We start from the raw sequence: 20,595 nt of genomic DNA, 5'->3' as shown, positions 1-20,595 counted from the left end.
TAAGTATGAAAACAATAAGTAGAAAATAGTATGCAAAAAAACAGAAGGGGAAAAATAAACTAAAAAGGAAAACCATGGCTGAGGCCGAATGAAAGCTAGGAAGAAAGGATGAGCTTCAATCATCTAAGATGACCTAAGGGCAGCACTTAGCTTCTGGGGCCCCGAGGCCTCAGCCTGGGGTCGGGGGCTTACAGCTGGGTCTCCAGGGCCCCGGGATGTGCAGCCAGCCCCAGAGCTGTGCTCTCAGCCTCGGCTCCTTTCCAGTCGTGGAACAGGCAGCCGGGACTCAGCCTCAGCTCTTGGCCCCTCAGGGGCCCTCCTCCTCCCCGGTGGCTGGTGGGTCTGCCGGCTCTGGCTGGGATGCAAAGCCAGCACCGTCTGGCCCAAGTGCCCCAGTGCAGGGCCCGCTGACCCTGCCCTCTTCCTAGCTGCTCAACCAGTGATCAGGGACATTGGTGCAAATTTGGATGACCTGTTGATTAAAATTTCAAATGACAGGAGGCTGTGTGTTACCTTGAGTTTGCTGGAAACAAACTCCGGATCCAAAAAGACACCATGGGCTGGATTCTGCAGTGAACAGAGCTGCGGGTGCTGAGATGTGGTCCTGACGGGCCTGCCTCTGCATCCCAGTGTGAGCGCCAGACGGGTTAGACCCCTTCACGTGCCTTCGGATGGGGGTCCAAGGCGAGGAGCTGGTGGCTGGCTCAGTATGAAATCCCCCAGGTCGTTAGCACCTACTGTGAATTAGTAGTGATGAGGCTCCAGTCAATAGAGGCATCCAAGAGGAGGCATCCGGGCGCTTCCCTAGGACCGTGTGGAGGAGTTTTAGGCATGAAGTGGGGTTGAGCGTCCAACCCTGAGAGTCCATCACTTCGCATCCCGCTGATGGACTGACCTGGGAGACGTGGGCAGGTGAACCCAGCTACGCAGAGATTCCCGGGGTGAGAGGACCTTTTCAGCGTCTGAGTGTAGCCTCGTTCTTCATTTCTCAGAATCAACATTTGGCCCTGCCGGCCTGCTGGTCATCTGCTCTGTGCAGGTTGGGGGGTAGGTTCTGGGGGTGAAACGGGACGTTGAGGGCTTGGAAATCTTTCTGGGGAAACTTTGGGGAGGAGGGGACAGGCAGAGAAAGGGATGGGGGCCTGGTGGGCTCCTTGCTTCTGGAATTGAGTGTTTCTCTGCCCCAGCAGCCTTGTCTGCTGGAAATACAAACCTTGGGCGGGTTCTCAGCTTTGTCCTAAAGGTCTTCTGGATGGTTTTGGTCTTAGAATCCATTTTGGGGGCATCTTTGGTGACTTTGCCTTATTGGCGACTGTAGTTAGGGCGCGTGGTTTAGTTCCGGATGCTGATTTCAGGACTGGGACATGAAGCTTGGGGAGAGTCCCAGGATGTCACTGGGTGACGTTCAGTGATTCGGCCTCAGACACGATGGAGCTCCTGGGGGCAAAGCTGAGGCAGCCACAGCCCCTCGTCCTCAGGGGGGATCGAAATGGAGTGTGGTGAGGGGTCCACATGGGAGTGATGGGGGGTGGGGATGGAGGTCGAAGAGGAGCCACGCTGAGCCCCCATCATGTGTCAGGAGCAGGAGGTATCGGGTTGCAAAGGTGAGGGCATAGTGCAGAGGCAAAGGCATAGCCGGGTGACCTGAGATGTCACGTGGGGGGCACGATGTGGGAGGTGTGTCACACGGAGATCCCAGCGGTGGGGGGTCGGGGTGTGCAGCCTGAGGTGTGAGGGGACAAAACTTAGGGCAGTGAGCCTGCATGGGGGAAGGTGTCAAGGAGAGGGGGCGACACCTGTGCCCATCAGCTGGGAGACCAGGCCATCCAGGCCGCTGGGGCCTGGCACAAGCGTCCACTCTGCTGGCAGCAGGACAGAACGCCGCTCCCTAGTTTTGTCGTTTCCTAGCTCGGGGCCCTCACGGCATCCTGCCCATTTGTTAACAATCGGGAAACCAATCACCAGCGGGACCAGGCTTCCTGACCTTGATTTCCCTTTAATAATGTCCAGCTTTTTAATCCAAAATTCACCAGCCGCTCTAGAGTGAGCACTTAATGCAGCCCAGGAAAAGAGCTGGCGGGAATAATCAAAGTGAGAGGAAGGAGAGAGGAGGGGAGACAGGGAGAAGCCAGCGCAAGGCTTTAGAGAATTCAAGCAAACCACGAAAGAACAGAAGCGGTGGGGAGGGCCCGGGGATGGGGGCGGGGAGAAAGGTGAACTTGGGGCGCTTCCCCCCAGCTCCCACCCTCATTTCAGCATCCCCTCCTCGTCCAGCCTCCAGCTTAAACACAGTCAGAGGCTTCTCTTAAGTCCCCAGGGAACCTGCCGTCCACGGCTCAGAAACCAGCCGCCTACCTCGCTGGCCCCTTGGCTGGATCCGCCTCCCCTGCGGAAAGAGTGTGGGCCTGTGAACAAAGGCCTGTGGGAGACGGCCCCCTGTTCTCAGGACCCACTAACGTGGCATGGCCTGGGTGCCCACCGTCACAGACGTCTGAGCCTTTTGGACAAGAGGGCCATTTGTCACCGTCATCGATTTCCAGGAAAGCACCCTCGAGGCGGGGGCCCCCTTCTCCATGGGGGTGCCAGGCTCTCAGCGCCTCTGTCTCAGTAAGGAAGCACCCAGAGCGGGCAGGACAGCGGGGGGCAGCCCCTGGGTGTCACTCGGGGAATCTGGCCGGCTCCCGAAAGCGGGGCCTGCCTGGTGGAGGGTCTTGGTACTGCCAGCCTCCCAGCTGAAGTCAGGGCCGCGGGGCCCGCGGAGTAAAACGGGATCCCAGCCGTTGGACTGAATTTCCCGCTGGGGCCCACAGACCCTGATGTTTCCCAGACAGGCCTCAGGGGCCGCGGGAGGGCTGGGCTGGGGTACAGCATCCCACCCCACCAAGAGAGAGCCCCTTGGGTCAGCTTTACTCGTGGCAATTCAATGTAAGATTTTGGGGGGGGGGTCGGAGAAAGGCTTTCTTTTGCTTAAGAAACATTGTGACCATCCGTGTAGCAGACAGGCATTGAAGGCCCGTCCTGGATGTGCCCTGCTTTGGGCTTCTTTACCGAGGACCAGTGGGCACCTGCGTGTTTATTCAGGGCCCGTCCCCCCGCTGGACTCAAGCTTCCAAGGGCAGGAGCTTCTGTGCATTTGCTCATTGCCTTACCCCATCCCTAAGCTGTGCTGGCTCGTGTCCGCCCTCGATAAATGTTTGTTAAATGAACGCGTGAGCACAGGGGCAGGAGTCAGGAGACCCAGGCGCAGAGCTGACCCTGCCGCGTGACCCGGGTAAGATGGTTTGTCTTTGAGCCTCAGCTTTCTTATTTGTAAAATGGGTGCAACAGGAGAGCCAGCGACCTTCACATGCGAACAGTATGTCCCCAGTGCCCTGGATCCCCAAACACTCAGGTGTGATCTTCTCCCTCAAGTTCAGTTCGGTGTCACGGAAAAAGAACCACGTAACTAAGTAATCAACATGGGAGAGATATCATGGGCAGGGCCAGTAAGTCTCTCCCGTCCCTTTGTCTCCCAGGAGCGTCCTTAGGAGCCAGGCCCGTCCCTGTGCCTGTAGGGTCACTGCCTGCCCAGTGAACTGGGAGGGAACTGAGCTGGGAGGGGTGCATGGGGGTCAAGTGACGCTTAGAATGTGGCCGTGCGCTTTGGGGGCGGTGAAATGGGGGTGTGCAGAGAGGGATCTGGGGTGAGCTGCTCGGGATGAGCTTGCGATGCCAGGATCGGAGGGAAGGGATGCTTCCGGTCTGCCTGACCTCTGCTCCCGCGAGCGTGGCTTTCGCACCCTCCTCCTGCGTGGCCACACCCCTGCACCCTGAGGTCAGTCCTCCCCTCCCTGCGGGGAGGCAGGGTCACATAGCATCAGTGGTCGGTGTTGGGTTCGGGGCATGAAGAGCTTGCACTGCAGTGACATCAGTGGGACCGAGGCGTCAGATCGGCAGCTATGCCCCGAGGCTTTCCCTGTGCTGATGGGCAGCTGCTGGGTCTCAAGGGGCCAGCTGTCAATTAGAAGAGATATGGTGACCAGGTGAGACCCCAGAAAGCAAAGACCTCCAGATTAGTGTTGAGGAGATATTTGCTGACTTCCTCACCAAACGAGAAATTCCCCTGAGGCTGCTCATTCTGGGCTGTGGGTTCCTGGGGAGATGGGAGAAGGTGACCCCCAGGAAGGGTTTGTATGATGTGGGCAGGGGGTGCGACCCAGGTCAACTGACTCACCCAGGACTCTGGGATCAGGGCAGACTTTCTACCAGACTCAGGGGCCCGGCAGGGCTGGAGGGGAGCGTAAACAGCTCGTCCTGATCTGCTGTGACGGTGCTAGTTTGGCACTGGAGTCCTGCGTCCTGGGAGGCCCCGCGGTCCTGGGCAGGCCGGGAGGTTGGTCCTACCCGGAGGAGGATGGCGAGTGCTGAGCACCCGGCTTCTGGATCCGGCGGAGGGGCCTGGGCAAGGGGCTGAGATGGAGTCTCCCACCTGGAGGAAAGTACTTAGGGAGAGAGGCCCCAGCCACACCGGCTGGCCGTGTTGGAGCTGACCTCGCGGGCAGCCGGGGCAGTGGGCCGTGCTGGAGGCTGGGCGGTGGAAGGGAGTGAAGAAGATGTGGCCGTGGGATGCGAAAGTTCCAGGAGGAAGTCAGCTCCCCCCGCCCCGAGCCCAGACGCAGAGGGGCCGAAGGGAGCGACAGCAAGGCGTTGGCAGCGGCTCCAGGGCCCTGGGGTTCCCCGGGGACTCCCTGGGGAGGGTCTGTGAGCCCAGAGCGGCGGAGCACGTGGATATAGAGTGTCTGGTGTGTGTAGGACCCCCGCTGTCCCCGAGGCCGTACAGATCGTGACCTCCTTTACTCTTTTTTTCTAAAATTGAAGTAGAGTTGATTTTCAATGTTATGTTAGTTTCAGGTTACGGCAAAGTGATTCAGTTTTATATATGTACATATAGATTTTTCTTTTTCAGATTCATTTCCCATATAGGTTATTACAAAATTTTGAATATAGTTCCCCGTGCTGTACAGTAGGTCCTTGTGGCTTATCTAGTTTATATATAGTAATGTGTATCTGTTCATCCCAAATTCCTAATTTATCCCTCCCCTCCACCTTTCCCCTTTGGTAACCATAGGTTTGTTTTCTATGTCTGCGGGTCTGTTTCTGTTTTGTAAATACGTTCATTTGTGTCATTTTTTTAGATTCCACATGTAAATGATACCACGTGATATTTGTCTTTCTCTGTCTGACTTGCTGCACATAGTATGATAATCTCTAGGTCCATCCACGTGGCTGCAAATGGCATTAGTTCATTCTTTTGTATGGCTGAGTGATATTCCCTTGTATATATGTGCCACACCTTCTTTACGCATGTGTCTATCGATGGACACTTAGGCTGCTTCCACCTCTTGGCTATTGTGAATAGTGCTGCTATGAACACTGGGGTGCGTGTCTCTTTTCGAATTATGGTTTTCTCTTCCTCGCCCGGTGGGGCGTCATTATTTCATTCCACAGATGGGGAAATGGAGGAGGCAGGGCAGGCGACATTCCCAGGGCCACAGGGCCAGGGAGTGATGAAGGCAGTGACAAGCAGGCAGGGCCCCCACCTGGCATCCCCACAGGATCACGGGGTGAGGGTACCCACCGTGCTCGTTTCCTGCGGCCGCCATGACATGGTACCGGGGGCTTAAAGACAACAGACATTCATCCTCCCAGAGTTCTGGCCAGAAACCGTGAAATCAAGGTGACAGCGCACTCCCTCCGAAGGCTCTAGTGCGGGGTCCGTCCTGGCCGCTCCCAGCTTCTGGCGGCTCCAGGCTTCCTTAGCTTGTGGCTGCGTGACTCCAGTCTCCGTCTCCGTGGTCCCGTGGCCTCCCCCTGTATGTTTGTCTCCTTGTTGAGAGAACACCAGTCCCACTGGATCAGGGCCCACAACGATCCCATATGTCCTCATCTCAGTTGAACTAATTACAGCTGCAAAAAGACCCTATTTCCAAATACCATCACATTCTGAGGTTCTGGGTGGATGTGAATTTGGTGGTCGGGGGGGGTCCCTGTTCGGCCCGGTGCACCCACCCTTCTCCCTCATGACAGGCACCGCGGTCCTCAGCTCGCTCAGAGGACTCAGGTAAGAAACAAAGCTGTTTGACTTAACTCCTCCCCGAGTTTTCCAGACTTTTCGTGGAAACGGAGCCCTTTATTTGTGCAAGTTCCGCCCCTGCCTGCACAGCCAGCCTTTGAGCGCCGCACAGACCCACGCCTCGTAAACGGGACCGTCTCCTGCGACAGTCATAGTCTGGGAGGGGGCCAGGGGTGGGGCGGGGCAGCGATGCCGGCCTGCGGTGCCGCCAGGGGAGGCCTGGGACAGCTGTGCTCGGGGACACGGCGGTGGTGGTGGGGAGGGCCCAGTGCCATCTCTGGAAACTTGACCTTGATGTTTCCAGAGTGACCTGGGAGGAAAGGACCTTGTTCTGACATGAGATTTCTTGGGTCCCTCACACCACCGTCCTCTGATCCCCGCAGGTGGCTGCTGGGGGCGGAGCCACCTTTTGAGTTTGGCTGGACTTAAAGAAACTGAGCGCGTTTGTTCCCTGGGGCTGCCATAATGCATCACCACAAACTGGGCGGCTCAAACGACAGGCGTTTATCTGCTCACACTTCTGGAGGCTGCAAGTCCGAAATCAAGGTGTCCCCAGGGCTGCGCTGCCTCCAGAGGTCCTCGGGCAGATTCCCGTGGCAGCGCCTTGCAGCTTCCGGTGGCGCCCGGCGTTCCTTGGCTTGTGGCCGGCCCTCCCCACTCTCTGCTCTGTCTTCACGTGCCTTTCTCCTCCTCCTCCTGTGTCTCCTCTTCTGTCTCTTCTAAGGACACTTGTAGTTGGATTTAGGGCCACCCGGATCATCCAGGGTGATCTTATCTCAAGATCCGTAATTTGATGAAATATGCAAAGGCGTGTTTCCATATCAGGTCACATTTACAGGTTCCCGGATGTGGAGTATCTTTCGGGGGAGGCCACCATTCAACCACCACACTTACCCTAACACGCGCGGATATGGCCTCTGCTGAGCCGCCTGAGCTGGGATTTGTTCCAATGACCCAGCGGACGTGGCAGCACTCCATATCCGGTGCTGCCCTGCCTGCCGTTTCCAGAATCCAGCCTGGAGGGATCCCCAGCTGACCTTCAGCCTGGCAGTGGTGCGTCTTCCGGTGACTCAGAGCCCAGCACAGGGAAGTCATTCTGCTGAGGTCTGAGACCGGCTGTTTGTCTGGCGACACCACGATCTTAGGTACTTTCCTAAGCCAGCATCGCTGGGCAGGGGGGGACGATTCTTGCTTCGAACCTCAGAGTTCAGCAGTCAGGCCGTGTGGTGTGTGCAAGGGGGCCTGCCTGTGTGTTCAGGGGCCAGAGGTTTGGGCCCTGAGCTCCCCCTCCTCAGCTGCAGCCTACAGGGCTGCGAGCGAGGCCCCGGAGGTTACTTCTGTTGCTGCAGTCTGCACGCTCACCCTGCTCAGGGAACACTGTCAGGGCGATGAGGCAGCCGTCCACAGGGCCCTTCGGTGGGAAGGAAGCTTCGTGCACCACGGGTCCCAATCTCTCGGAGAGGGAATTCGCCAGATGTCTCTTTACTGCCGTGTACAATGCCCCTCAGTTCACAGAGATCCATCAAGCGCAGTCCGGCACCCCAACACAAGACTGCGACACGCCTCCGGCGGGAGCAGATCCTCACCACTTTCATGTGTCCTCTTTTGGGGCAAACAGCTGTGCGATGCTACTTTTATTCCTGGGCACGGTGGTGCCGGGCCTGGTGTCCCCATTCAAGTCTCCCACAGCCACTATTGTTTCGGGGCGTGTTTCTCTCGCCCTTTTTGTACGTTGTCTTCCTTGACAGATATTTGTCTTTACTGCAATAAATTGTGCTTTTCCCACCATTTTTTACCTTTTTGGTAAGTGCTCTAATTATCACCAAGAAAGGGATTTTTTTCTTTTTATAATTGGACGAGAGGGATGTTTCAGAGCAAAGATGGGGCTGAGGGCTGAGTGCCATTGTCTTATTTTCTCCCTTTCTGTTTCCTCTTCAGAGTCGTCTTCTCTCTGGATTCTTCCTGTGACTACAGCTTCCACCCACAAAGGCACAGGGTTCACCGTCCTTCACCTCCGAGTGGAGCTTTCAAATTCACCTTTTATTTTCTACCAGCAGCAGAAAAAGAAACATTTGCTTCAAAACGTATTGTTAGAATCTTTCTGGAACTTAGGATACGTGAGAAGGGTAGAAAGGTGACTTTATTTTTTTTTTAATGGGCTATCTCGGATGACTTACGGTCGAGCTAAAACCTGAGCCCTTTTGGCAGGTTGGAAGAATGACAGCCATGGGGTTGGTTTGGGAAAGGACTGAAACACGTACGCTGTTGGCTTAACCATATCTTTAAGAAATGAGGGGATAACGAGCGTCTTACCCCGTGCCAGACGCAGCGCTTGGCTCTTCAAAGCCCTTATCTTACTTAATCCCTGCAACCCTGTGACAGGGCGTCTTTTATCTGGGATTTTACAGGGAAGGAGGCTCTGCTGTAGATACATTTTCTGGAAGTCCTGTTTCAGATCCCCGTCTAGCTGGCCCCAGAACTCACCGTCTTTCCCTGATGTTTAACTACGGACAGCATCATTCCTTCATCCCTTCAGTAAGTGTTAATGAGCTTCTGGGCCCTGGATCTACTGGATGAGGCACATGTGATCCCTGCTGACAAGGGGCTGACAGGTGAGTGGCGGACGCGGCCAGCAAGCAGGACCTCTCAAGTGAGAAGGATGACTAGGGCTGCGACAAAACCCCGCGTTGGAGGGGGCACCTGCTCCCCACGTGGGCAGGGCAGCCCGCTCTGAGGAGGGGACGGTTTAGAGGAGACTTGAAGGGTCAGGTATATCGGGGTCGGGGGAGGGCAGGCAGCAAAGGTGGAGTTTGGGGTGTCCGGGGGACGGGAGGGGTCCGGTGCGGCTGGTCCACGGTGAGAGGAGGGAGGGAGGGGAGTGAGATAAGTTTGGGGGCAGGCAGGGCCAGACCCAGCAGGGTCTTTTAGACCAGGGTGAGGACTCTGGGTTTCTTTCCAAGGGCAAGGAGAAGCATGGGACAGTTTGGGGAGGCCCTTGTGCCTGCAGGGCTGGGATCAGTGAGGCAGCGGAAGCTGGGTGACAGCAACTGCATCTCTACCGCTCAACCTCACAACCAGGAGGCCCTGGTGATGCTGGAATCTGATCTTGGCTGGGAGACCAGGTTTCAGACGACGGAGAAGTTCTCTCTGTGCTTTGCCCTTTTGAGTGTGTGGGGGGATTTTAAGGAGTCTCCTCCGCTCTTTGGTAGGACACCCGTCACTCTGGGCTTGTCTGTCCTTGTGTCTCATGGCTGGACTGGGGTTGTGGGTTTGGGGTGGTGCAGCCCACAGAGCTGAAGGTCCCTTCATCACATCATATCAAAGGTACAGGCTGCCAACACGATGTGTCGCTGAGGAGGGGCAGGAGGCTTTGCCCCTAAATCTGTGCCATACAGAGTGATGGGCTCTGGGGGTTTGGAAAGGCACAAGACAGGGCTCTCTCAAGGAGCTCCCAGCCATGCTGCAGAGGGATGGAGGCCTGCAAGAAGTGAACGAGCACGACGTGTGTGGTGTGAGACAGCCCCAGGAGGCGAGGGCGGCGTAAATGAAGTGACCTTGTGGGGCAGGGGGCGTTCAGAGACGCCTTCACAGGTACGATCCACGAAAGCGTTTTTAAAGGATGCAGTTGATCAGGAAGGTGACGGGGAGAAGGGCGGTGCAGGCCGGGGGCCAGCAGATGAACAGGTGCGGAGCCTTGAGGCAGCGTGGAGGGCAGGAACGCGGTGGTTTGCACTCCTAGGATGTGGTGTGGGTAAGACAGCGGGCGATGGGCTTGCAGACGGCCTGTGGGTCACGCCGAGGGTCCCTCCTCCTGTGGGCTTAGAGGCTGGGAAGGCGTTCAGGTGGGTCCCTGACCACCTGGGTGCACCGTGGATGGGGGACTCAGTGGAGACGTGGGTGGTGAGACAGTGGTCAAGAGCTTCCTGTGAAAGGCTCCAAAGAGGGGAGGACCTCAGCCAGGGTGGGGAGCTGGGGAGAAAAGGAGCAAATGAGTTAAGAAATTAGGAGGGGAAGACAAAGAGGGGATTAAGTGGAGACCGCGGGCCAGCCTGAAACCCCAGGGAAGGCGACATCCTCCTTACGTCAGGCTGAAAGGATGGCGGGGCTGATATCCCCACCGGGAGCTGAAGCTGGAAGAGGAGGTTTGCAGCTGAGGGGAAACAGAAGGGCATCTGCTCTGTTGGGACAGTTGAGGGAGTTGGGATGGAGATTAGGATGTGCAAGTCATTAGTCTGGACACGGTGGTGGGGGCGGTGAGATGCCTGGAAAACGGCCCCATGGCACGAGCAGAGGAGATTGTCAGGAACAGGATCCATGGGGCATCAGTGCTGGAAAACTAATCAGATCTGTAAGTGTGGACTCACGCCAGCAATATTAGAGTATTTTGGATAAACAGCATTACCATGTCTCTAAAATTCTGGAGCATTTATTTCATAGTATTAGAAGCTCACTCCAACCGGTTGCAAACCAATTTCTGGGCTCTGCTTTTTCATGCTGGGGCATCTTTGCAGAAGCAGCTGCACCATGAACCCCAAGTTCTGTCTCACACCTGTCAGCCCGAGAGCATCTCTAACCTGACACCCACGCTAAGATCGGCACCAGCACATTCGGAGACCAGCTACTGGTTTTGGGAGAAAGCAAAATCCTCAGCTGGTGTTGATTAAAGTCAGAGGGAAACTTGGCACCTCTCTCGGTGGGAAACCCACGTGCGGGGTGTAATGGGGTGAGCTGAGTCAGGAGCGCGGCTTCCACCAGCAGCCTGGCCTGAGGAGCAGGATGACTTCCGCTGTCTCCTGATGTCTCTGGCCTGTGTCCTCATGTCCAGAATCGGGACTGGAGGGTCAGCTGCTGAGTGCTCTTTGCGCATGAGAAATGCCTCTCCTTCTTTGTTTCCCTGTCATTCTCATTCTAGCTCTAAATTACAGGTGAAGGATTTTAAATTTGGCAGGTTAATTAACTCTCCATATTTTCTTCTCTCTCTCACTTCCCTCTTCCTCTAAGTGGCAAGTGTACTCTGATGAATCTGTCCTGCTAGTGTCACATTTTCTACTGTGATTCCTTCAGTCTTGGATCAGTGATCTGGAGATCTCGGATGTCTCTTCCTAGATTTCTGTCATTTTTTCAGAGGCTGGTTCGGGTGCCTTCTCTCCAAGCATCAGGCTCAACTCACCGGGGGCAGCGAAGCGCAGCCCCGGGGCGCTTGTGACAGCTGACATATTCCCCACAAGCTGCGGAATGATTTGCATTAAATGAGGATTTATGATCAATCCTCGTAAATTAAGGCTGCCTTGTGAGCCCCAGGTGAGACCCTTGCCTGTGAGTCTTGGTTAATTAACACGGGAAGCATCCTTGCTTATTCAGGGATAAAAGCCAGTGAGTGTGTTTGCTAAAATGGCATCTTTCTATTTCATGCTACTGTCACTGGGGCCAATGTCACAGACCCTGGCTGTGAGGGTGGGTGCCTGCCGGAGGCCATGCCACGGATGGGTGGTCTACAGTCTACGGCTAGACAGAGACTACTCAAGCGCCCTGGTTCTAGAAGGATCAAAACCAATGGCGTCTGGCGACTCAACCTTGCCTTACGTGTCATCACCCAAGGGAGTTCTCTTTCTCCTTCTTTAGAACAAACACTCAGACTCACGCCCGCGCCTAACAGCTCTGTGTTCTGCTTATTGCCAGTTTTGTACCCTTACCAGTTACTGCACTTTTCCTCCTATATCCTCATCTCTGAAATAGGGGTAACACGGTGATCCCCTTGTAGTGGGTTTAATAGTGACCCCCCCCCAAGCCCTGGTACCTGTGAAGGTGACCTTATTTGGAAATAGGGCCTTGGAAGATGTAATTAGCTAAGAATCTTGAGAAGAGATTATTCTGGGTTCATGTGGACCCTGTCGACTGAAAAAAAAAAAAGAAAGGCACAACCTAAAAGTTGAGAGTTATGTTTTATTTGGTGGGCTTGCTGAGGACTTAAGCCCAGGACGCAGCCTCTCAGAAAACTTCTGCGGGACTCCTCCAAAGAGGAAAGGGAGGAGCCAGGATCTATAGGAATTTTTGCAACAAAAACCAGGTAGTTGAAATATCAAAAGTTTACTGTTAATTAAAGAAAAACCAGACATCTCAGGTTAATAAATTTAGCACTTTTCTATATATGAGAAAATGCGAGTCTGGGCTTATTAGGTACAAATTACTGTATATGAAATAAACAAGGTCCTACTGTAGAGCACGGGGAACTGTATTCAATATCCTGTAATAAAGTATAGTGGAAAAGAATCTGCAAAAGAATATATATGCATGTATAACTGAATCACTTTGCTGTACAGTAGAAATAAACACAACACTGTAAATCAACTATACGTCAATTAAAAAGATTTAAAAATTTGAAATCATTCCTTAGATATGCACCTTAACTCTCTACGGCTAGTATCCTGTTTTTCTCCATCCTGACTGCCCTCAGGGTGGACAGCTGGGGAAGGCTACAGCGGCTGCTGTCTCGATGGCCGCAGCATCCTTTATGTACTGATATGGGAGACGACATTTTTCGTCCACCACCGTCAATTGTGGTCCTTCTGAGAAGAGCAGAGGACAAAGGGACAACTGGTCTCCTTCTGAGCAGAGAAGAGGACAAAGGGAGACACGCAGAGAAGACGGCCATGCGGGGACACAGGCAGAGACTGAGTGATGCTGCCATGAGCTGGGGAACACCCGGAGCCCCCAGCCGCTGGGAGACCCAGGAAGGAGCCTCCCTCAGCGCCTTTAGAGAGAGCGTGCGTGGCCCTGCCTTGATTTTGGACTTCTGGCCTCTAGAACCGTGAGAGAAAATCACTGTGGTTTTAATCCATCCGGTTCGTGGTACTTCGGGACAACAGGCACAGGAAGCTGGCACACACGGTCCCCTCCCCCCACGGGGATGATGAGACGGCAAAGTGAGACGGTAGGTCTGGCTCGGTGCCTGGACCAGATATTATTCTTTATCTTCCCTCCCCTCCCCTCCCAATCAGTGCTTTCCCCCTTCCGGGGGCTTTATGCAGGACCCCTCAAGACCCAGGCTGGGGGCCGCTCTCTGGTATTTGCCACGGGGACCTCGCTCCCTCAGACTCCCCTGCAGCCAGTCTTCCCCCGACCCTCTGAGCCAGGAAGGAGAACACTGTTTGCAGTTCTTGAGTATTTTAACGTTCTATTATAAAAAAATCTGGGAGGAGGGTGACAAGCCATGCTGACTCTGTGGGCTGAACTGGGTGTACAGAGATTCATAGGGTGATGGATTCCGCCCCAAGACTAGCGGGCGGTTTAAAACAACACACCACAGGCACCTTGACCCCAGCCTCTGTCCTGCTGATGTGACACAGTGACATGGCTCCAAGGGAGGCCAGAAGTCACCCTGGAGGTCGGCACAATCTTTCCTGCCACCTTTTATCACAGGATGGCCTGGGGTTCCCATCCCCGGTTGGACAATGGGACATTTTAAAAACTGTGGACTCCTGAGTCCCACCACACCAAGTGAATCAGAATCTTCTAGAAGGGGCCTTTCAAATGCTTTCTGGGGTGTTTGAGAGCTACTGGAGCGGCCTAGGTGAAGTTCACAATGAAATCAGCGCACAGGAGCTCTCTAGAGCGGCCGCGGCCAAGGGCCCCGACATGGATGGGTTGGTTAATGTCCCGACGTGCCAAGGGGCATCCACGTGCCCGCGTTTCCGCCGCCCGGGGGACCCTGGTTCAGCGGGGGCTCCAGCACGGGGAGTGCAATGCTTCCCACATGGCGGGGCAGACGCTGACTAATGTCAAAATAGAGACAGGGGCTGCAGGCCTGCCTGGTCACTTCCTAATCTGCTGGTCATCTGTGAGCCCGCAGGGCAGGCAGGAGACTTCCACTGGGAAAAGTTCTCTGGCAGACTTGAGCCTTGTAGAAACCTTCGAGTGAAAAATGAATGTAGACGGGGATCTGAGCAGTTTCAGATCAAAGTCTGCCCAATTTTTTTCAGATAGTCGCAAGGTTTTAAACACAGAATAATTTCGGCTCAGTGGCCTGGGATCATCAGAGCCTAGAAGAAGGAGACTCCAGGTCAGAATAACATGGAGTCCACCGCTGGTGACTTGGTGAGGAGTCACAGGGAGGGCCTGCATGTGTACACACGTGCATATGCACGTGTGCGTGTGTGAGTGTGTGTGATGGCTACATTATCGATCTCGTGTAACCACACACATTTATCCTTCTCATGTGATGGCTCATTCTTTCTCAACAAATCCTTTTGTAAACCCCAGAAAATCCTGCCTTTAAAAAGGGCCTCCAGAAAGCATTTTCCGGGAGTGTGTTTGGAGAAGATTCTCAGGCCGTGCAAAACGCTGTCTGTAAGATGTTCCTTTATGACATGAGCCACTGGGCACACCAGCCCTCTGCTCCGGGGCCTCCTCCAGGGCCTGAATCAGAAGCACAGACTCGGCCCAGGAAAGCATCTTCTCCGCGAAGGGAGCGGAATGAGAGGAGGAAGTGTGTCAGGAGGGCAGCGTTCCCCTGGCCCCAGGCCCCAGGCCCAGAGTTTGACAGGCCGCCGAGTCTGTCTCAGCTGCATCCTTTCCACTGAGGAAGCACGGAGACTAGCTCTTTCTCTAGGAGCAATCGTGACGCGTGTGGGCCAGTGATCCGGTCTCAGCACGGGGGACAGTGCCCGTCTTAGCTGAGGCCCTGTCCATCCATCATCGCATCCGCAGTGCATCCTGGAGCCCCGCATCCTTGGTGTCCACCGTCCTCGCGGTCCCTCCCCTGGAGCGCTCCACCTCTTCTCCCCACCGGGCCGTGTACATTCCTTCTCTCTCCATCTCCTTTGTGAGGTCCCCTCTCCTCCTCGCCCCTGGTGGCTCCATCCTTCCCCTCTTCCCTTCTCCCCTGCCCTCGCTGCCACAGCCTCCGTGCTCACAGACAGGCCGAGCCCACTCTTGCCGTCGAGGATGCCCTGTCCCCTGAGCTCCATCCCACGTTGTCCCGACGATGTCTTCGCTGGCAAGACCCACAGGCGCCTCAAACCCAACTTTTCCAACGTGAGACACCTGTCGCGAAGCCAGAGGCCCTGGGAGTGATGTGGACAGAATCCTTTCCAGCTGCACCTCCTTCCCTCCTCGCCAGGCCCAGTGTCCGCCCCTCCAGCGGGGTTCTCAGATTCACAGCGCACCCTCCTTTTTCACCTTCTTAAAGCCGATTGCGGGGTCCCCTTCTCAGCATGTGTTTTAGTTGCACCAAATGTGCAAGGTCATTCCCGAGCCCAGTTCTCCAGCGCACCCTCTAATCATCCTTCAAAACCCTGTGCAAATGGACTTTGGAGAGCTTTCCTGAGGCCCTAGTAGAACCCATCGCTCCCTCCACTCCCAGCTTGAGCTTCTATCACAGCAGCTGCCCCTGGGCCAGCATCGTCTCTCTCCCTGCGTTTCTCCTCCCTAAGGCTGCGTGTACCTCCCGCAAAGACACTTTTCACTTGTCTGCTTGTGCGTGGCCTCTCCCCGCTGTCTCACTCTAGCACCAGGAACGTCCAGCCAGCCCGGCTTGGTAGCCACCTGGACAACGTTGCTGAAACCAAACCAATGGCTACAAGACAGGGCTTCAAGCCAGGGACGAGGAGGATTCTTCTCAGAGCCAAAAGTTGTTTTCCACCCCGAAGTGGGGACGGCCGCCCCGGTTACTCTTGCAGTACCGTTGTATTTTCTTTTCTCTCTTTCTTCAATTTTACTGTTTCCTTTCTCTCCATCTGAGTCGCAGGCAAAAGGGGAAAAAGTCATGGTCGGTGTGGTGCCTGGGTGGTTGGAACATGAGAAGGAGGAAGAGAATGGTTGATGTTCTTGTCTTCTTACCTTGTTAAGTTAAAAAAAATTGAGCTACAATTCACATACTATAAAATTTACCCTTTCAAAACATACCATTCGGTGTTTTCTTTTTTTTTTTAAATATTCACAGAGTTGTGCGAATATCACCACTCTGATTCCAGAACATTCTCATCACGCCAAAAAAGAAAGCCATTAGCAATCACTCTTCAATTACTTCTCTTTCACTCTAACTTCTAATTATAGCATCTTTAAAATTTTGGGGGGTTGAGATGGCATAAAATTAAAAAGAAATTTTACTTCTAGTGACTTTTAAATTACACGGAGAAGCCCAGGTTCACAGACTTACCACTTCCATGGTTAAGCTTCTGTAACTAGGGGTGTACATCGCATGAGTTAATGTTCGGAGTGTTCAGAACAGTACCTGGCACAGAGTAAACATGTACTATAAACATGTTTGCTAACCGACTAAATAAATGGCAGTGTTATTGGAGGAGGTAGGATTTCACAGTTGATTCCAGACACACAGAATTTTTCTCTAAAAAGAGCTAACGGAAAATCCCATCTGTTCAACTGAGGTCAAGCACCAGATTTGAAACACAAGGATGTCCTTAACAAGGAGATGATTCCTATTAAATACTGAAAAATATTCCTAACTTCCCTCCAGAGAGAAGCCATGGAAAAAGACCAGTTTCCAGAAAAATGCAGTCAAATAAAAGTGGAGTTACAACGTTTTGCTGTAATAATTTCAAGTAATTCTTTACATTTGTTATTAATTGTATTCCCATCGGACGCCTCAGTATAGATGGTGTTTGTTTCCCTATCGGAGGCAATATTCATGAGGAACTCTGGACCCGCTGGGCAGTCCTGCAGTGGCAGGGATGCCCCACCCTCCCCTCTTCCGGATGGAGAAGTTATAACCCTGCAGGCATTTCATAAAAAGTATTTAGAATAAATTTTAAAAATAATAAACTCTAATTTGGCTTTTGGCATTCACTTCTTGATTGCTAACATGCTGCATTTTGTAAGAAGAGCTCGCTTTACAGACACGAGGGACATTAGCAAGAGACAGACCGTCAGGTGCTGTTGGAAAGCGATGCCGTGTTCAGAGGGCAGGGTGGTCTGGCAGAGTCAGTGTTGGGAAGGGGAACACGTACAATAGGAGGCTCTGGACCCAGGTGGGAATCTGGGCCAGTAGGTGGAGAGGCTGAGGCTTCCTGGAGGAGAGCCAGCAGGTAGGAGAAAGGTCCAGGTGCAGGGCAGAGAACCGAAAAGATTCTAGTACCAAGGAACTCACAATGAAGACCTATCTTGGTGGGGGGGGGGGTCCAGTTTCCGGGGGTGGGTAAAGTGATGACTTGACCAGAACAGGGAGGAAGCAGCATCCTTCCTGGGGTCCAGGTAGGCGGAAGACCTTCAGCCTTGTCTGCATCCTGCAGCTCCGTGATGTAGGGGCTGGCAGGATGAGGCTGCAGGGGGCGCTGGCTGTGGAGGAGTCTGGGAAGGGCACCTGACTGGTCTTTGCAGTGATGAGGTCGTGAGTTTCACACCGTTCGGCCTCTCCTCTCTGGGTATGTTACCATTTGATTTCTAAGGAAGGTACACAGGGCTGGGTGTGGTGCGTCAGCAGAGGCTAGACTGGTAAGAAGTCGTTTGATGCTGGCTTCAGCATACGGCACTTGGAATGAGGCAGGTGTGGGCTCACATCCCAGCTTTACCACTTGCCAATAGCGTGGCCTTGGGGTTGTCATTAACCCCTCTGGGACAGGGTTAATAATAAACACATTATAGGGATGCATGAACTGATGTATGCAAAACATATCTATGGTTATAACGGAGGAAGCCTGGGAAAGTCATTCTCACTGCCCGCGTTGGCTGGTACAATCCATTCAGTGCCCGTGACGATCTGCTCATCCATTAGTTTCCCGGCCCTCACATTAGGGTTCCTAACTCAACAAAAATTTTGAGTCACAAACCCCTTTCAAAATCTGCTGAAAGTTCTGTAGGCGCCCCTCCTCAAAAAGTCCACTCAGACATTTTGCAAGAAATTTCAGAGGGTTTCCAGACACCCCAGGTGAGAATCTCTGCTCCTGTGACTGTCATTTTATCCGTCACTGTGCCCTCTGCAAGGTAACCCTACACGAATGCTTTAGAATTCTAATTTGCGAAGCTGACTTTATTCACCAGATCTGCACTGCATCCTATCTGTTGATTAAGCTGCTGTGTAGGACCTTGTCCTCCACTCACTTCTGGCAGCTATCTGGGACCCCCTTCTGAGCCTGCAAGGAACCTCACTGCTTGGACATTATGGGAACCCTTTCTCCTATTTGTCCTATTGAAGCCTCTCCTTCCACACGGAGGGCATGCTGTATTGGATTCTATCACAGGTAGGCCTCAAGTGACTCTTCTGGACCTGACCTACCCCTATTTATCACCCTCTCTCGTCTCTCTTCTAACCTCTGCTTTTCTCAGCTTCGTCAACCCCCATTTTCTCCTTCTCAGCTGATGTGTGTGAGGCAATGAAATGGGATGGATTGACAATCGATGAAATAATGTGCATCAGTAAAATTAATAATAGGGAGATTGTTAAGAATTGATATAATATGATTTCCGGGATATATGGTTAAGTGGGGATGTTAAGGCCCAAAAAACTGTTAAAGAGAACAAATAAAAATATAGGATTATATTTGCATATTTATGAAAAAAAGAGACACAGAAAAGATAAAGTAGAATGTAGTAAAAGTGCCGACCTACAGGGACTGGATAAAAATAAGGTAGAGAGTAAGGAGGGAAGAAAGGATTGTTTGAGTACAATTTTCTTATAGAATTGTGATCTTTGTGCCATATATATTTTATTACCAAAACAAGGTTTAAAACAGGAGAACCAAATTCTAGTATAGAATAAAAACTTAAGAAATAAATGTAGCTGTGTGTCAAATTGATAATCTTAATTGTACAGGAGAAAAGAATTAATTCAAGTAACTTTGAACTTTGCTAAGTAGATTTGTTATTGAGAGTGGCATGGCTGCTATATATAATTCTGCAATTTTAAAATTACTTTCTGAATCTTGTAGGAGAGGTCAAGTAAGTAAATGTGTTCATCTTGTTGGGCTCCAGGGCTCTCACTGTGGGAGAAGAGAGACACACATATGGAATGGTGGAGGTGAGGAAGAACCCCTGGTGTTGGGTTTGAATTAGAGATATCAGACAGGAACACAAATGTATTTACTACCCGTCACCAACAGTGCCAAGAGGCAATGGCATCCCAGGTCCAATGAGCACACCTAGCACCCACACCTTGGTCTCTAAATACCGTTCTCCACTAAAGGGAATCAGGGATCTTTGGAGACATGCCTGATGCAGGTAGGGAGGCACAATTTGCACCTGGAACACTGGATTTCAGAACCAAGGGAGCGTTCTTGGGCTGATGGGAAAAAATGCAAACTGACATCGGAGCTGCCTTGAAGGGCCTCCCAGAAGACATACTGTCCATCAGAAAGAATAATTATGTGCTGCAACCAGTTCACCCATGTGGCATTCTTCCCCAGAATGTTAATAACAGGAGACAATCAGGCAGATGCAGAACGCCACATGTTCTTCAAGACAACTAGCCTAGACTGTTCTGTGTCGTGAAAAAAAAAACCCCACAAAAAGTGGGCAACTGTTCTAAAATAAAATAAAGTAAAAAAATATAAAAACAATAAAATGCAGTGAAAGAAGTTTAACTGGACCCTGGGGTAAAAACTGAAACCTCTGTAAAAGGCATGTGGGACAACTGAGGAAGTGTGAAAATGGGCAGTAAAGTAGAGGAGATGTTTACATCCAAGTCTCTGTGCTTAGGTACCATCATGGCACTGCGGGCACCTCAGGAATACTGGGCCTCTACCCACCGCAGTTGAGTGGCTCCCCATCCCCACTAGCTGGGGGCCCTGGGGGCTAGTGAGGAGGGGTCTCATTCGCTGTGTTTACATCCAACTTATTGAAGGGGGAGCAGGTCATTTCCCCGCCTGGCTCCCGTGGGTGTGATCCATCAATTTTCCCTGTAACGTGTGCCCCTCAGATTCCTGGAATTTATGCAAGAAGATTTTACTGGTGTCTTTGAGCCCTCCTGGCCCGGCCACAGCTATTTTCTGAATATGTGGGTTTCTGGCTCATAAACTGCCTTCACAAATGATTGAGTTGTTTTTCTTTTCTCCAAACTAAGCATCCTTTGTTTCTTTGCTTCCTCTGCAGGGACTGGATCAGGTGTGCCAGGACGAGGCGGTGATTCTGAATTCCCATCTTTTTTTTTTTTTTTAACATCTTTATTGGAGTTTAATTGCTTTACAGTGGTGTGTTAGTTTCTGCTTTATAACAAAGCGAATCAGTTATACATATACATATGTTCCCATATCTCTTCCCACTTGGGTCTCCCTCCCTCCCACCCTCCCTATCCCACTGCTCTAGGTGGTCACAAACCACCTAGCTGATCTCCCTGTGCTATGTGGCTGCTTCCCACTAGCTATCTATTTTACGTTTGGTAGTGTATATATGTCCATGCCACTCTCTCACTTTGTCCCAGCTTCCCCTTCCCCCTCCCCATACCCTCAAGTCCATGCTATAGTAGGTCTGTGTCTTTATTCCCGTCTTACCCCTAGGTTCTTCATGACATTTTTTTTTTCTTAGATTCCATATAT

At 52.6% G+C, this 20,595-nt stretch overlaps 1 long non-coding RNA gene across 5 annotated transcripts; it reads left to right on the top strand.

Annotated features, from left to right (window-relative positions):
• Positions 1-7,177: 7,177 nt before the first annotated feature.
• On the top strand, positions 7,178-20,580 carry LOC114485095 (uncharacterized). 5 transcript variants are annotated; one of them, XR_003678571.2, is made up of 5 exons: positions 7,178-7,257; positions 8,051-8,246; positions 8,521-8,724; positions 12,507-13,043; positions 20,153-20,580. It is a non-coding gene; the product is annotated as an uncharacterized lncRNA (long non-coding RNA). The 5 variants fall into 5 exon arrangements; XR_003678572.1 differs by lacking the exon at positions 20,153-20,580 and adding an exon at positions 18,073-18,795; XR_008616711.1 differs by lacking the exon at positions 12,507-13,043.
• The last annotated feature ends 15 nt before the right edge of the window (positions 20,581-20,595 follow it).

Source organism: Physeter macrocephalus, unplaced genomic scaffold (assembly GCF_002837175.3).
Source record: "Physeter macrocephalus isolate SW-GA unplaced genomic scaffold, ASM283717v5 random_503, whole genome shotgun sequence".
Taxonomy (NCBI): domain Eukaryota; kingdom Metazoa; phylum Chordata; class Mammalia; order Artiodactyla; family Physeteridae; genus Physeter; species Physeter macrocephalus.
This window is presented reverse-complemented; position numbering and strand designations above follow the sequence as displayed.